Source organism: Bos indicus, chromosome X (genome assembly GCF_029378745.1).
Source record: "Bos indicus isolate NIAB-ARS_2022 breed Sahiwal x Tharparkar chromosome X, NIAB-ARS_B.indTharparkar_mat_pri_1.0, whole genome shotgun sequence".
Taxonomy (NCBI): domain Eukaryota; kingdom Metazoa; phylum Chordata; class Mammalia; order Artiodactyla; family Bovidae; genus Bos; species Bos indicus.
This window is the reverse complement of record NC_091789.1, coordinates 150,850,946-150,866,032: the sequence shown is the minus strand read 5'-3', so window position 1 is coordinate 150,866,032 and position 15,087 is coordinate 150,850,946. Positions and strand designations below refer to the sequence as shown.

The 15,087-nt window shown below is 46.1% G+C and overlaps 1 protein-coding gene across 5 annotated transcripts in view; it reads right to left on the bottom strand.

Annotated features, from left to right (window-relative positions):
• DHRSX (dehydrogenase/reductase X-linked) overlaps nt 1-15,087 on the bottom strand; it is a 263,013-nt gene that overhangs the window by 23,511 nt on the left and 224,415 nt on the right. For 2 of the 5 annotated variants that reach the window (XR_011565102.1, XR_011565103.1), the window contains one exon: nt 1,896-14,272. The exons of 1 other annotated variant lie outside the window; for it this stretch is intronic. The gene's annotated coding sequence lies outside the window, so the exon portion shown is untranslated. Of the gene's footprint in view, nt 1-1,895; nt 14,273-15,087 lie in introns of those variants that run through there. 2 more of the 5 variants (XR_011565105.1, XR_011565106.1) reach the window with 2 other exon arrangements.

Sequence of the window (15,087 nt, the reverse complement as noted above, 5' to 3'; positions counted from 1 at the left end):
CCTCACAAGCACTTAAATCACCAACGTATATTCTATTAGGCAGCTACGCCTGAGTTGTTGCTTAGTCGTGTCCAAGTCTTTGCGACCCGATGGACTTCAGCCTGCCAGGCTCCTCTGTCCGTGGGATTCTCCAGGCAAGAATACTGGAGTAGGTTGCCATGCCCTCCTGCAGGGGATCTTCCCGACCCGGGGATCGAATACGTGTCTCCTGCATTGACAGACATGTTCTTTACCGCTGAGCCATTGGGGAACTCATAGCTTATGCGTGTATTTCTGTGAGATTTCTCTCTGCTAAAATGTCTAGGTGGGGTGTTTGTTTCCAGGGGCTGTTGTAATAAAACACCCCAAAGCTGGTAGTTTAAAACAGCAGGAATTGACACTTCCTGATGGTCCAGGAGTTAACAGTTCGCCTTTCAATGCAGGGGGAGTGCGACTTTGGGGAACTAAGATCTGACATGTTATGGAAGACAAAACAGCAGGAATTGATTCTATCTCAGTTTTGGAGCAATGTGTGAAGTCATATATATTTATTCTCTCTTAGTTTCTAAAATCATATATATATATTTATATGTTTTTATATAAATATAACCAAATGTATTCAATATACATAATTATACATGTCAGTTGCTCAGTCCTGTCTGACTCTCTGCAACCCCATGGACTGTAGCCCGCTAGGCTCCTCTGTCCATGGGATTCTCCAGATAAGAATACTGGAGTGGGTTGCTATGCCCACCTCCAGGGGATCTTCCCGACCCAGGGATCGAACCCATGTCTCTTGCATTGGCAGGATTCTTTACCACTGGGCCACTGGGGAAACCCTATTATCCTATACAACTAATATAATTTAATTTTCATGTGCATTATTTTGGAAAATAGAGGAATAGGAAGTGGGATAAATATTAGAACTCTTCATTTATCTCTTCAGTTTATCTGTACCAGGTACATGGGCTCAGAACTCAGGTCTGGCCATGACCTGGTCCATATAAACCTAGATAGATTTCCATGCAGCCCACCAAATTCCGATTTGTTTTTCCTCCTTTGAATTTGGTCATGGCTCTGTGCCATCCGCAGTCGATTGAAAAAACAGAACGCACAACTCAAAAGTAGAAAAATCTGTTTTATTTAATGACTTTGTTGTTGCAGTTCAGTCGCCAAATCGTATCTGACTCTTGCCAGGCTTCCCTGTCCTTCACCATCTCCCGGGGTTTGTTCAAACTCAGGTCCATCGAGTCTGTGATGCCATCCAACCATCTCATCCTGTCGTCCCCTTCTCCTCCCGCCTTCAATCTTTCCCAGCATCAGGGTCTTTTCTAGTGAGTCGGCTCTTTGCATCAGGTGGGCAAAGGATTGGAGTTTCAGCATCAGTCCTTCCAATGAATATTTACGATGGATTTCCTTTACGATGCACTGGTTTGATCTCCTTTGGTGACTTCACTGAGGACTATAGCCTAGGAAACAGCCTCTCAGAGAGCTTGGAGGGTCTGTCCCAAAGAGGTATGGGAGGGGCCAGGATGTATACGAATTTTTGCAAAAACAGGCAAACCTAAAACGCATGTAATCGAAATCAAAAGATTACTGTGCAGGTCACAAAATAGCAACATCTCAAGTGAATGGGTTTAGGGCTTTTCTGTGTCTAGGAAGCTGCAAGAATCTGGGCTCATTGAAATCATTCCTTTGATGGGCACCTCAGCGCTCTGGGGCCAGTCTCCTGTTTTCTCCACCCTGAGTCCCCCGAGGGTGCACCCTTGGGGGCGGCTGCAGTGGCTGAGAGTCTGACCCCTGCAGCTTCCTTTCTTTACTGAAAAGGCAGGTGGCCTTTGTCTGTGCACAGAGCGAAGCCTCCAGCTTTGCTCTTCCATGCGCCACCCCCCCCTTCAAAACCAATGCAACTGAAATCGTTCTGTGGTGGTGGAGTGGATAAGAACCTGTCTGCCAATGCAGGGAAGGGACCCGGCTTCAATCACTGGTCCGGGAAGATCCCACAGGCCTCGGAGAAACTAAGCCCGTGTGCCACAACTACTGAGCCTGTGCTCTAGAGGCCCGAAAAAGCTGCAAACAGGAGAAGCCACCACAATGAAAAGCCCGTGCAAGACAACTAGAGAGAAGCCCACGCTCAACACCAATGAGAGAAAGCCCGCACTCAGCAATGAAGACCCAACGCAGCCCCGCAAAGAAAGGAATGCAATACAGAAATCGTTCTGCAGAAACAGGAGTGGAGGACATGCTGGAGCCCTCTGGTTGGTTGTCAATGGACTGGAGTGGAAGCTGGGTGCTATGAGGGGTTCTGTGTACCTGGACCTTGAGTGTCGGTGGGAATCTGTCTACCTAAGCTGAGTGCCCCTCCTGGCTACCTTGCTTCTGGCTTTTTACGCTGCAATATGTGCCGGGAGCAGGAGCTCCACCCGTGGCAAAGGTCATGAGGAAGGAGGCTGGGCATACGCAAAGGCGGGATTGAGCCTCAGGAGTCCCCCTGGAAATTCTCGAGCATCTACCCCCAAAACCAGAGTCTGCCTACTTTCTGCTTTGTGCTCTCACCTACACCTCTGACTTTACGGGGGGCTGTCCCCCACTACCTCTCTCTGAAAAAAGAGTTAACTTATAGCTCCAGTTAATAATATTTCTGGGTGTGATAGTGTTTCAACCTACAAACTCCTTTGGAAGTCCTCTAGCCTGCCTGAATAGGTTTTTCCAGCCACATGTGATTGTTCAGAGCCTCCCAACTGTGAGAGGCAGGAGATGTTCTAAACTGTCTAAACACAGATTCCTTTGAGTAGTTAAAAGATTGATTAGAAATTGTATTGGTGAAGGGTTTTTCACTTGTTGGGCCAATGTTTGCTGCTAAGTCTCCATATCCCTTACCTGCTGTGTCCCTGGCAATATTTGTAACCTTGGACCCTTGAGTTAATTCTTTGTCTTGATATAGCCCATCACACCTTTGCTCCGTAGGAATGCAACTTTATCTAATGCTTTTGGAGGGTGGCGCTTGACTAATCACCTTTAGAGAAAAATAAGTTTTCTGAAGAAAGGGTCTTAAAATGTTAACAGGCCTCTTGGCCAGAAGATGACGCAAATCACCTAAACTTTTGCATATGATAAGTTTGCAGGAAGAAAGCCTGGCTTACTGCATGACTCTACCCCTTCCCCCATTATCCTCTATGCACAACTTAAGGTATAAAAACTACTTTGGAAAATAAAGTGCGGGCCTTGTTCACCCCCATGTCGTTTCTTCTCTCACCTTCTGGCTGAATTATTCAGCCTCTTTTTTCCACTGAATTTCCTCACTGAGCTATCCTTATTCTATTACTCTTTATATCCTTAATTAACGTTTAAATAAGCTGTTGTTTCCTGATCGCCGATTCCATCTCCCCTTCGAAACCCCTGACTCCACCGGGGCTGGACCCCGGCAAATATGAGTACGTTTGAATAGCGTGAAAGCGTGAGTTGCTCAGTCACGTCTGACTCTTTGCAACCCCATGGACTGTAGCCCCACCATGCTCCTCTGTCTGTGGGCAAGGATACTGGATTGGGTTGCTATGACCTCCTCCAGGGGATCTTCCTGACCCAGGGATTGAACCTGGGTCTCCTGCATTGCAGGCGGATTCTTTACTGTCTGAGCTACCAGCATTTGAATAGGAGTGAATAATTTTGTTGAAGCCTTGGGAGTCAGCACCCACGGGTCACAACATTATCTCATGTGGTGAATGAGCTTCTTGGCTCATGACAGGAAGCTAACATCCCAGAGACTCGCCGTGGCTGACCGCAACCTTCCCGAGTACCAGGCCTCCGGCTGTAGGGCCAACACCTTGCTTTGATGATACCTAAAGACTTACAGAAGCTCAGGTGATGAGGTCTCATAGAAACAAGACATCAAGAGACTTGTTTGTGCCCAGTTTGGGTCCTGGTTTTCTAAATGTGTCTGGGCTTCCCTGGTGGCTCAGCTGGTAAAGAATCCACCTGCAATGTGGGAGACCCGGGTTCGGTCCCTGGGTTGGGAAGATCGCCTGGAGAAGGGAATGGCTACCCACTCCAGTATTGTGGCTTGGAGAATCCCATGGACTGGGGTTCAAAAAGAGTTGGACACGACTCAGTGACTTTCACATCCCTTTCTAAATGTGAAGATCTGTTTGTTGTTGCTTAGTTACTAAGTCGTGTCTGACTGTGACCCCAGGGATTGCAGCCCACCGGGCTCCTCTGTCCATAGGATTCTCCGGGCAAGAATACTGGAGGGGGTTGCCATTTCCTTCTCGGGGAGATCTTCCTGACCCAGAGATTGAACCCATATCTCCTGCTTCCTGACGCAGAGTGAATGCACACCTCCTGCTTGGCAGGCGGATTCTTTACTGCTGAGCCACATGGGAACCCAAAGGTCTATACGTTGATGGTATCACTGCGGTTCATGGACCACCATCAATGGTTTCACCCGAGAGCTCGTTTAAAATGTGAAAACCTCAGTTCCACCCAGACCTGCTGGATTACAATCTGTATTTTCACAAGGTTCCCAGGGAATCAAGTACCCAGTCAAGTGTGAGAAGCCTCAAAGTCTCTCATATCTTTTGCCCTGATTGTCCAAAAATAACCAACTGATGAAAAGTATTTGTGCCCCGAAACGCACCAGGATGTCATCATATTTTTTCAGACTTTGTAAGGAAGGCTGAACCCTGCGTCCATGAGGATAAACAACAGGCAGTGAGGGGTATACCTTGAAGCAGCTCGAAAATGCCAGGTAGATGAGGCAGAAAGGTGGGGAAATTCTACCTAACATTTAGCTTGGCAAGGAAACTTTAGTCAGTGAGGCAGACCCCTGTCGAGTGAGGAAGGCACAGCTGTGAAGTTTCTGTTTGAGAGGTGTTAGCTCCTATCCCCAGGTAAGACTTTAGTCATTCTATCATGGGTCTCTCTCTCTTTCTTTCCCTGAATTGGGCGTAGATTCAGGCTGTGTGAATGGCCTGTGATGGCTGGTTTTATTGGTAAATGTGGCTGAGCTGCAGTCCCCAGAGGCAATCAAACATAATTCTGGATGTTTCTGTGAGTTTTTTTTTTTTTTTTTTGGTACAAGATGAATATTTTACTCAGTGAGCTCTGAGTAAAGCAGACTTCCCTCCTTGATGTGGGTGGGCCTCGTCTAGTCAGTTGAAGGCATCAATAGCCTAAGGGTTGATCTGCCCTGAGCAAAAAAAGGAATTCTGCCAGCAGATGGTCTCTGGGCTTCTTCAGCTGCAACATCAGCTCTTTCCTGGGGTCTTCAGCCTGCTGGTCTACCCTGAAGGTGATGGACTTGTCAGCTCCCACGACTGCATGAGCTAATTCCTTAAAAATAAAGCTTTCTTTGGAAATTAAGCCTGAATATTCACTGGAAGGACTGATGATAAATCTGAAGCTCCAATCCTTGAGCCACCTGATGCAAAGAGTTGATTCATTGGAAAAGACTCTGGTGCTGGGAAAGGTTGAAGGCAGGAGGAGAAGGGGATGACAGAGGATGAGATGGTTGGATTGCATCACCGACTTGATGGACGTGAGTTTGAGCAGGCTCTGGGAGTTGGTGATGGACAGGGAGGCCTGGCGTGCTGCGGTCCATGGGGTCGCAAAGAGTTGGATGCGACTCAGAAAATGAACAACAATAGGTAAAGATATAGACAGATGACTGATGGTAGGTAGATAATAGATACAGATAGGTAAACAGATGGAGGTATTGATATAGATGGACAGATGATTGATAGATATGGAGACAGATAATAGACATAGACAGATAGGTTGACAGAGATAGATAGATGATAGGCAGATGGATGGATGGATGGATGGATGACAGATATAGGTATAGGTACAGATACAGATAGATGGTTAATAGGTAGATACTATATATACAGATAAAATTATACATATTGATATAGATGAATAGACAATTGACGGATAATAGAGATAGATGTAGACAGTTAATACATAGATGGATGATACATAGATGATTGACAGGTAGATAATAGACATGGATGGATAGATGGGCAGACAGATATGATGGATGGATGGATAGATGGATATGATGGATGGATATATACATATGATGGATGGATGGATGGATAGATATGTGGGATGGATGGATGGATGGATAGATATGATGGATGGATGGATAGATGGATATGATGGATGGATGGATAGATAGATATGATGGATGGATGGATGGATGGATAGATAGACAGATACAATGGATGGATGGGTAGCCAAATAGATATGATTGATGGATGGATAGATATACAGACAGATATCACTGATGGATAGATGGATAGACAGACAAATAAATATTAAGGATGGATGGATAGACGCAGACAGATATGATTGATGGATGATGGATAGAGATATGATAGATAGATGGATAGATAGAGATAATATAATGCATGCATGGATGGATAGAGATGATGGATGGATGGATACATATGATGGATGCATGGATAGATATGACTGAGGGATGGATAGATGGATTGATATGATGGATGGATGGATAGATAGATATGATGGATGGATAGATATGACTGACGGATGGACGGGTGGATGGACACACAGGTAGATAAGTAGATACGATGGATGGATAGATAGATGGGTGAATGGATGGATCCTACCGACTGTGTTTCCCTGCAGAACCCTGGCAGACATAACACCCGCATCTACCACAGGCTGACATGAGGCAGTATACCTGAAGGGGTGACAGGTGACCCAACTGTCAGGATTCCAGCCCAGAACCACTCCCAGGTACAGCCAGAAACTAAACATCTGTCACTTGGCAAGTTAGGACTAAAGGATTTTCCGGCTTAACCCGGGCAATCAGCCACTGGGTGACCGAATGCCTGCCTTTTGCCCGAATTTCCTGTCTCTCTTTCCCCAGCTATTACTCTTCCCACACCCCTTCCTCCCCAACCCCAGACTCTTCCATGAATCCACCCTGAACCAGTCTGAACTTCTTCAGATTCTTAACAGAGGGGACCGGTATTCCTCCCTGGAATACCCTCCAGCTCGTGGCTGGCTATGTCCATGTCCCCTTCACATGTTACGTTAGATGTCTCCAGACGGCCTCTTCTGACCTCTGAGTGCAGGGGAGTGATCTTGTAGACACCTGGACCCTTATTTCAAACATAAAAATCCATTGACTGATAATTCACTTTTCCAGAATTTTAAAGCAAGCAAAAGATGAGAAAGAAATCAACCCACCAAAGATTCACCAGCCTTTTCAGGACAGGAAGAAAAAAAAAAAAACAAACCCTAAATAGAATACCTGGGACGTCCCTGGTGGCCCAGCAGTGAGGGATCTGCCTTCTCTCTGGGGGCTCAGATGGTAAAGAAGCTGCCCACAATGGCGGAGACCTCGGTTCGATCCCTAAGTCAGCAAGATGCTCTGGAGGAGGGAAGATCCCCTGGAGGAGGGAACAGCAACCCATTCCAGCATTCCTGCCTGCAGAATCTCATGGACAGAGGAGCCTGGTGGGCTACAGTCCATGGGATCACAAGAGTTTGGACACGACTTAGCGACTAAACCACCAACAAAGAAAAAGAATGCCCGCCGATGTTTTCTCCTTATCCTTAATGTCTGACTTGTCTCACTTTTTCCAAGAACCCAGCTTTCTCACAGATTAGAGGGAAAAGGAAATTGTAGAAGACCCACGTGGGTTAATTTCGTGTTTCAACTCGAGAAGTCATGGGCAGCCTGGATGTTTGAGTCAAGTTCATTCTGAATGTGTGATGCCTAAAGGCATCTGTCTCTCATCCCAGGGGGCTGTGGATGGGGGTCCAGGGCAAAGGAAGAGAAAGACATTACATTAGTGATGGTACCAAATGCAAGAATCTTGTCCTTTGGGGGTGGTGGGGGTTTAGTCGCTGACTCATGTTTGACCCTTGTGACCTCATGGGCTGTAGCCCACCAGGCTCCTCTCTCCAGGGAATTCTCCCGGCCACAATACTGGCGTGGGTGGCCATTTCCTTCTCCAGGGGATCTTCCTGACCCAGGGATCGAACCCATGTCTCCTGAATTGCAGGCAGTCTCCTGCATGGCAAGCAGATTCTTTTACCGCTGAGTCATGGTCCTATGCGGGGCAAGAGATAACTGATCATTGTCTTCTGAATGTCCCCACTTTGCCTACGATGGAACACAAAGGGACAAGCTTTCTGATCCTACGTGTCTGGGGAAACGTGTATATATAATGAAATAGGATCAATATTTCAAAATGTGAAACAGGTTGTCCAGTGATTTCAGAAGACATCAAGACAGGTTGTCCAATGACTAGATGCAAAATATACTTCTACTGACTGTAATGGTTATGCCTTTTTAAGAAAAGATTTATTTTATTGTTTAATTTTTGGCTGTGGTGGGTCTTTATTTCTGCACAGGGGCTGTCTCTCATTGCAGAAAAGGGAGAGGGCTACTCTCCAGCTGAGGGGCATGGACGTCTCATGGCGGTAACTTGCTGTGAAGCATGGGCTCCAGCCGTGTGGGCTTTAGTAGTTCTGAATGAGCTTAGCTGCATGTGGCAGGCAGGATCTAACTGGACCAGGGGTGGAAATCTGTGTCCCCTGCATTGCAAGGCAGATTCTTAACCACTGGACCACAGGGGAAGTCCCAATAGTTATGCTTTTAATAAAGCTGAATAGACATAAAGTGCATTCATACATGTGTCTATGTCTGTGTGTACGTGTGGTGATGGGCACATATGTTTCTATATGTCTGTATGTGTTACACAAGAGACCTCACTTTGGCGATGAAAGGTCCATCTAGTGAAAGCTATGGTTTTTCCAGTGGTCATGCACGGATGTGAGAGTTGGACCATACAGAAGGCTGAGTGCCCAAGAATTGATGCTTTCTAAGTGTGGTGTTGGAGAAGACTCTTGAGAGTCCCTTGGACTGCACGGAGATCCAACCAGTCCATCCTAAAGCAAATCAGTCCTGAATATTCACTGGAAGGACTGATGCTGAAGCTGAAGTTCCACTGGCCATCTGATGGGAAGAACTGCCTCATTTGAAAAGACCCTGATGCTGGGAAAGATTGAAGGCAGGAGGAGAAGGGGACGGCAGAGAATGAGACGGTTGGATGGCATCACTGACTCAATGGACATGAGTTTGAGTAAACTCTGGGGGTTGGTGATGGACAGGGAAGCCTGGTGTGCTGCAGTCCATGGGGTCACAAAGAGTCAGACACGACTGAGTGACTGAACTGAACTCAAGCCTTTATCAAGGGTAGTAGAAAAGCTTTTGCATATTACAGATAAATATGTATAATATGTGTGCTGCGATTCATGGGGTCACAAAGAGTCGGACACGACTGAGCGATTGAACTGAACTGAACTGATATGTTTTAGAAAACTTATAAATTTTTGCCTAACTAAAAACTCAAGACATTTTGATTCCACTCATTTGATTTAGTATGAATAGAATGCCAGATTTCTCATTAAAAAATAGCTTTGCAGCAAGCAACAGAGGTTTAGTGTATAGCACAGGGAACTATAGGCAATATCTTATAATAACTTATGATGGAAAATAATTTCAAAAATAATATATGTGTGTATTTGTACAACTGAATCACCTGGCTGGGCACCTGAATCATTGTAAGTCAACTGCACTTCAATAATATGTATCTATTTTACAAAACAAACAGAGAAAAGCACAGCTTGGCTTGCCTGAAAATGGTGCTCCCCAAAGTCCCGTGAAGGTCACAGCACCTGCCATCCCGGTGGAAACCAGAGACAGGATCTAAGTCATAACGACCTGCACTAAGAAGATGCAAGCTCTGTCAGGGAGGCGGCCCCACAGAAGAGACAGCGCTGGGCACAAAGCGATGGGGCTGCCGTGTGCCAGCCTGCATGGGTGGGACTGGGAATTCCACCCCTGGGCTGGTTGTACACGCCGGGTACCAAATGGGGATGCAAGTGGGTTTTCCGTTAAGTTCTGAAGACGAGCTCTGATCCCAGAGATGCTGTGACTACTGGAGTCCCCGGCCTCCAGGATCCAATGCCTGATGCTCTGAGCTGACGTCCTAACAACAGAAATAGAGTGCATGGAAGAAATGCCATGTGCTTGAATCCCAAAACCATCCCCCAACTCCCCGATCTGCGGAAACGTTCATCTGCTGTGAAACTGGTCCCTGACGCCAAAAAAAGGTTGGGGACCTCGGCTTTAAAGCATCATCAAGCCAAAAAGCTCCCCGGGGCTCCGTAACTGCAGTCACTGTGGTCAGGACAGCTGTGCAGGGGTGAAGGAAGAAATTGCCAAGCTGTGCCGAGTCCCATCTGGACAAGAGTCCGGTCCTAATGAGAAATGGAGTTTGGTGGCAAGGTGCCCCATGTTTAAACCGTCTTCTCAATGGTTTGTCACAAGCCTTCCCTTCGAGTATCTCTTCCATGGCAAAGAAAAACTCTAGACTTTTCTCCTGGACGAGCTCTAAATATAGACCCACGTGCGTCATCTCGAAGGTGCATGTCTTTGGAGGTGACCTCTTGGCTTGTTGTTCCGGGACATGATGGACCTCAGGGTTGGAGATTTTTTTTTTTTTAATTTGTTTTTAATTGGAGGACAACTGCTTTACAGTGTTGTGTTTCCAGGAGAATTCTTTGAGGACAGGAAGAATACCCCCTCCTTTTGTGTGGCTTTGGGTTTTTCTGTTTATTTTGTGGAAAGTGTGTTTTTGTTCCTTATCTCTGCTAAGTCTGGCAAAGCACAGAAGATGCAGGGGTGAGCCTCTGCGGGGTATGAGCTGTGCGAGCGTGGACAGGTCCCGAAGCCGCTCAGAGGAGGCGACGGGTCACACAGTCATCGTGAGGGTCCACCGAGCTTGTGCAGGGAAACTTCCTACAGCCAGACCCCACCCTCAGTACGGTTTACGTGGAGGACTGTTGTCAGTGATACTGGCGTGGAAACCACTGTACGAGCACAGAGACTACTGCAGCTGGTGCTAGAGCAGTCACTACTACAACGGTCAGCTTGACGACTACAACCGTAACAGTTACCGTGACGACTACTGCTATGGCTGGTACAAGAGTGACTACTGTTACAACGACTATGCCAACTGGTACTAGAGCAATGACCACTACAACCGTCAGCTTTACGACTATAACGGTAACAGTTACCATGACGACTACTGCTGTGGCTGGTATCATAGTGGCTACTGTAACAACGACTATGCCAACTGGTACTAGAGCAATGACCACTACAACTGTCAGCTTTACGACTACAACCGTAACAGTTACCATGACGACCAGTGCTATGAGTGGTATCATAGTGACTACTGTAACAACGACTGCCAACTAGGCCTAGTGAAATTACTACTCTAACTGTCAGCTTTATGCCTACACCTGTAACATTTCCCATGACAGCTACTGCTATGACTGGTATCATAGTAAGTACTCGACTATGCCAGCTGGTACTAGTGCAATGACTACTACAACTCTTAGCTTTCCGACTACAATGGTAACAGTTGTCATGACGACCACTGCTATGACTGGTATCATAGTAACTACTGTTACAACTAAGCCAACCAGTCCTAGTGTGATTACTACTACAATTATTAGCTTTACTACGACAACTGTAACATTTACAGCAACTGCTACTGCTCCTGGTCCACCCAGTACTACTGCTGCAATGAGCATGGCCAAGAGCCCCACTGTACTTACTATTACAAATCTTACTACCACAACTGTGATACTTACTGCTACATCAATTGCTGCTACCGCTGCTGCCGCTGTGATGATTACTACTACTATAGTGACTGCATAATTTGTACTACTACAACTGCCACTACTATCATTCCAAGTACAGCAATTCCAATGACGACAATGACAACTACTACAGTTATCGCTAGTGCTACAACTTACACTACAGCAAATGATACTATGGTGGCCATGAGTATTAGACACTACTGTAGTAGATGCGACTTTCACAACTACTCTACTTTTTGCCACTGCTACACCTAAAGCTACAACAATTAGCACGGCTCCAACTGTTACTATCCCCACTTCCTATTACAACCACAACTTCGTCAATTGCTACTGCTACAGAAACCACTATTACAACCACTACCACAACTATTGCGTTTGCTCCTACAGTTGTAACCATTACGATAACTAACGTGCTTATAAAAGCTACTAAAGACATTCCTCGTGCTGCAACTGCAACAGCATTTGTTGTTGTTGTGAAGTGGCTCAGTCGTGTCCGACTCTTTGCGACCCCGTGGAGTGTAGACCCCTGCCAGGATCCTCCGTCCGTGGGATTTCCCAGGCAAGAATACTGGAGTGGGTGGCCATTTCCTTCTCCAGAGGATCTTCCCGACCCAGGGATCGAACCTGGGTCTCACGCTTTGCAGGCAGACGCTTTTACCGTCCGAGCCACCAGGGAAGTGACAGCATGAGTACTAATACAGTTACTACTACACGTACTGGGCTTTCCATGACAACTGTAACATCTACCACTATGACCACTACTAACAACGTTACTGCTGCTACGATTGTGAGCACGGCTACAATGACTACAGAAATCAGGACTACTGCAATTACCGCTCCAACTATTATGGTTACTCCTGCTACAGTAATATTGACCGCTCTAACGACTATTGCTGCTTCTACAAGGATTACTGCCGCTACAGTAACTATAGCAATTAGTTCTAGTACAACTGTTACTATCCCCACTACAAGCACAGCATTTGTGGTGACTAAGACAACGATGGCCACCAAAATTACTGCTGTGCTATGGCTATAACAACTGCTACCCCAGATACTACTGTGATTATCACAATTGCTGTGATAATAAACTTTTGCTACTGCTACACCTACTGCTGTCACAATTAGTGCTGCTACAGCTATAACTATCGCAACTCCTGTTACTCCCCTAACGACAGCAATGGCTACTGCGACAAAAACGTCTGTTACAACCACTACTGCAATTATTACTCCTTCAACAACAATTGTTATGACTGTACCAGTACAACCACTAGTGCAACCATCACACTTACCAGGAGTGCAATTATAACAGTTACTACAACTACAAACACTACTACAATTATTACTAGTGCGACAACTGCAATTACTCTAAGTAGTAGTATTGTAATTACCATGATAACTGTCAGATTTACTACAATTTGGGCTTCCCTGGTAGCTCAGTGCTAAAGAATCTATCTGCCAATGAAGGAGATGCAGAAAATAGTAGGTTCAATCCCTGGGTGGGGAAGATCCCCTGGAGGAGGGCACGACAACCCACTCCAATATTCTTGCCTAGAAAACTCCATAGACAGAGGAGCCTGGTGGGCTACATTCCACAGGGTCACAAAGACTCGGACAGGACTGAATCGACTTAGCATGCATCACAATAGTGCAAAAGAGACTTTTGATGGATCCAGACTCACCTCCCAAGTTGGCACGGGCAAGAGAGCATTTATAGCCAATGAGCAACTGGGGGTCAGTGAATGGAAAAATCACTGGTTGGGGATTGTGCCTCAACTGACCTCACAGGTTTCCCACTGAGGGCTGGGCAGGGTGACGAGATACCATTGGGGTTGGTGGAGAACGAGGAACCCGATCAGATATTGAGACAAACTGATACAGAGTCATCCAGACACGGTCTGGATGAGCATGCGGACTCTTCCACCCGTATGAACTGTGTGACCTGCGGGACACCTGACTCAGGCATTCTGCTTCAGTGTTCTCAGGTATAATTAACGGCCAGGGACTTCCCTGGTGGTCCAGTGGTGAAGACTCTGCTTGCCAATGCAGGGGACACAGGTCCCATCCCTGGTCTGGGAAGATCCCACATGCCGAGGGGCAGCTAAGCCTGTGTGCCCCAACCACAGAAGCCCACATGTGCCCCAACCACAGAAGCCCACATGCGCTAGTGGCTCAGAACAACAGAAGCCACTGCAACGAGAAGGCCGTACACGGCAACTACAGCGTAGCCACCACTCTCCTTTGCAACTAGAGAAAAGCCGGCACAGCAGGAGAGACTCAGCACAGCCAAAAATACATAAAAATTATTTTTAAAAAAGTTCTTGAGAGAGGAAATCCTGAGTTCTCATCACAAGGAAAAAAAAAAAAATATATATATATATATATATAAAGAATCATGTCTTCCCACAAAGTAGTTCATGGAATGCACACAAATGTTTAGTCACACGGACAAGCACACTCAGCAGGAGCTGATTCACCGATTCTAGAGATGGCGTGCGAATTTAGTCACTTGCCGATTTGGATCACTCCACTTCCATTTTCAGCCTATCCGCAAGGGCTGTCCGTAAAGTCAAGGGACTCTCCTGAGTTTCTGAAATTATGAAAAGGATAAAAACATTTCAGTAGAGGCATGGATGGTTGGAACTCTTTCCCAAACTGTAATTTTTTTAATTTTTGTAGCACATGCCAGTTAAGGGGATTTTAGCAAATACTGTAATGATGATGATGATGATGATGATGATGATGATGATGATGATTTTACTTATTTATTTGGTTGTGCTATGTCTTACTTGCAGCATGTGGAATATAACCCCCTGACCGGGGATAACACCTGGGCTCCCTGTATTGGGAGTGCGGAGCGTTACCCACTGGAGCACCAAGGAAGTCTCCGAATACTTTCATTCTTAAAATGGATTTCAATTCCACATTTTCATGTGAGAAGACCTGCCCCCCTTTCTGTTGTTTTTAGTCATCAAGTTGTGCCCGAGTCTTTGCAATCTCACGGACTACAGCCTGCCAGGCTCCTCTGTCCATGGGCTTCTCCAGGCAAGAATACTGGACTGGGTTGCCATTTCTTTCTCCTGGGGTCTTCCTGACCCAGGAATAGAACCCCCATCTCCTGCTTAGCACGTAGACTCTTTACCACTGAGCCACCTGGGAAGTTCCATCCCACTTTTCAAGGCCACTAATTTACAGAGGAAAGTATCAAACACATAATGATCAACTTTTTTTGATTTTTGTCCCTCAGAGAAGAATATGCAAACTATTTTGTCATTATTAGAAAATCCTATTAAAGACATTTTATCCGCGTTCCAGGGCTTGAAGGATCTGAAGGCAAGGATGACTTGGCTGTGACCTGATTATTGCAAAAATTTAGTAAATCATAATCTGTTTCGCTTCCTGTTT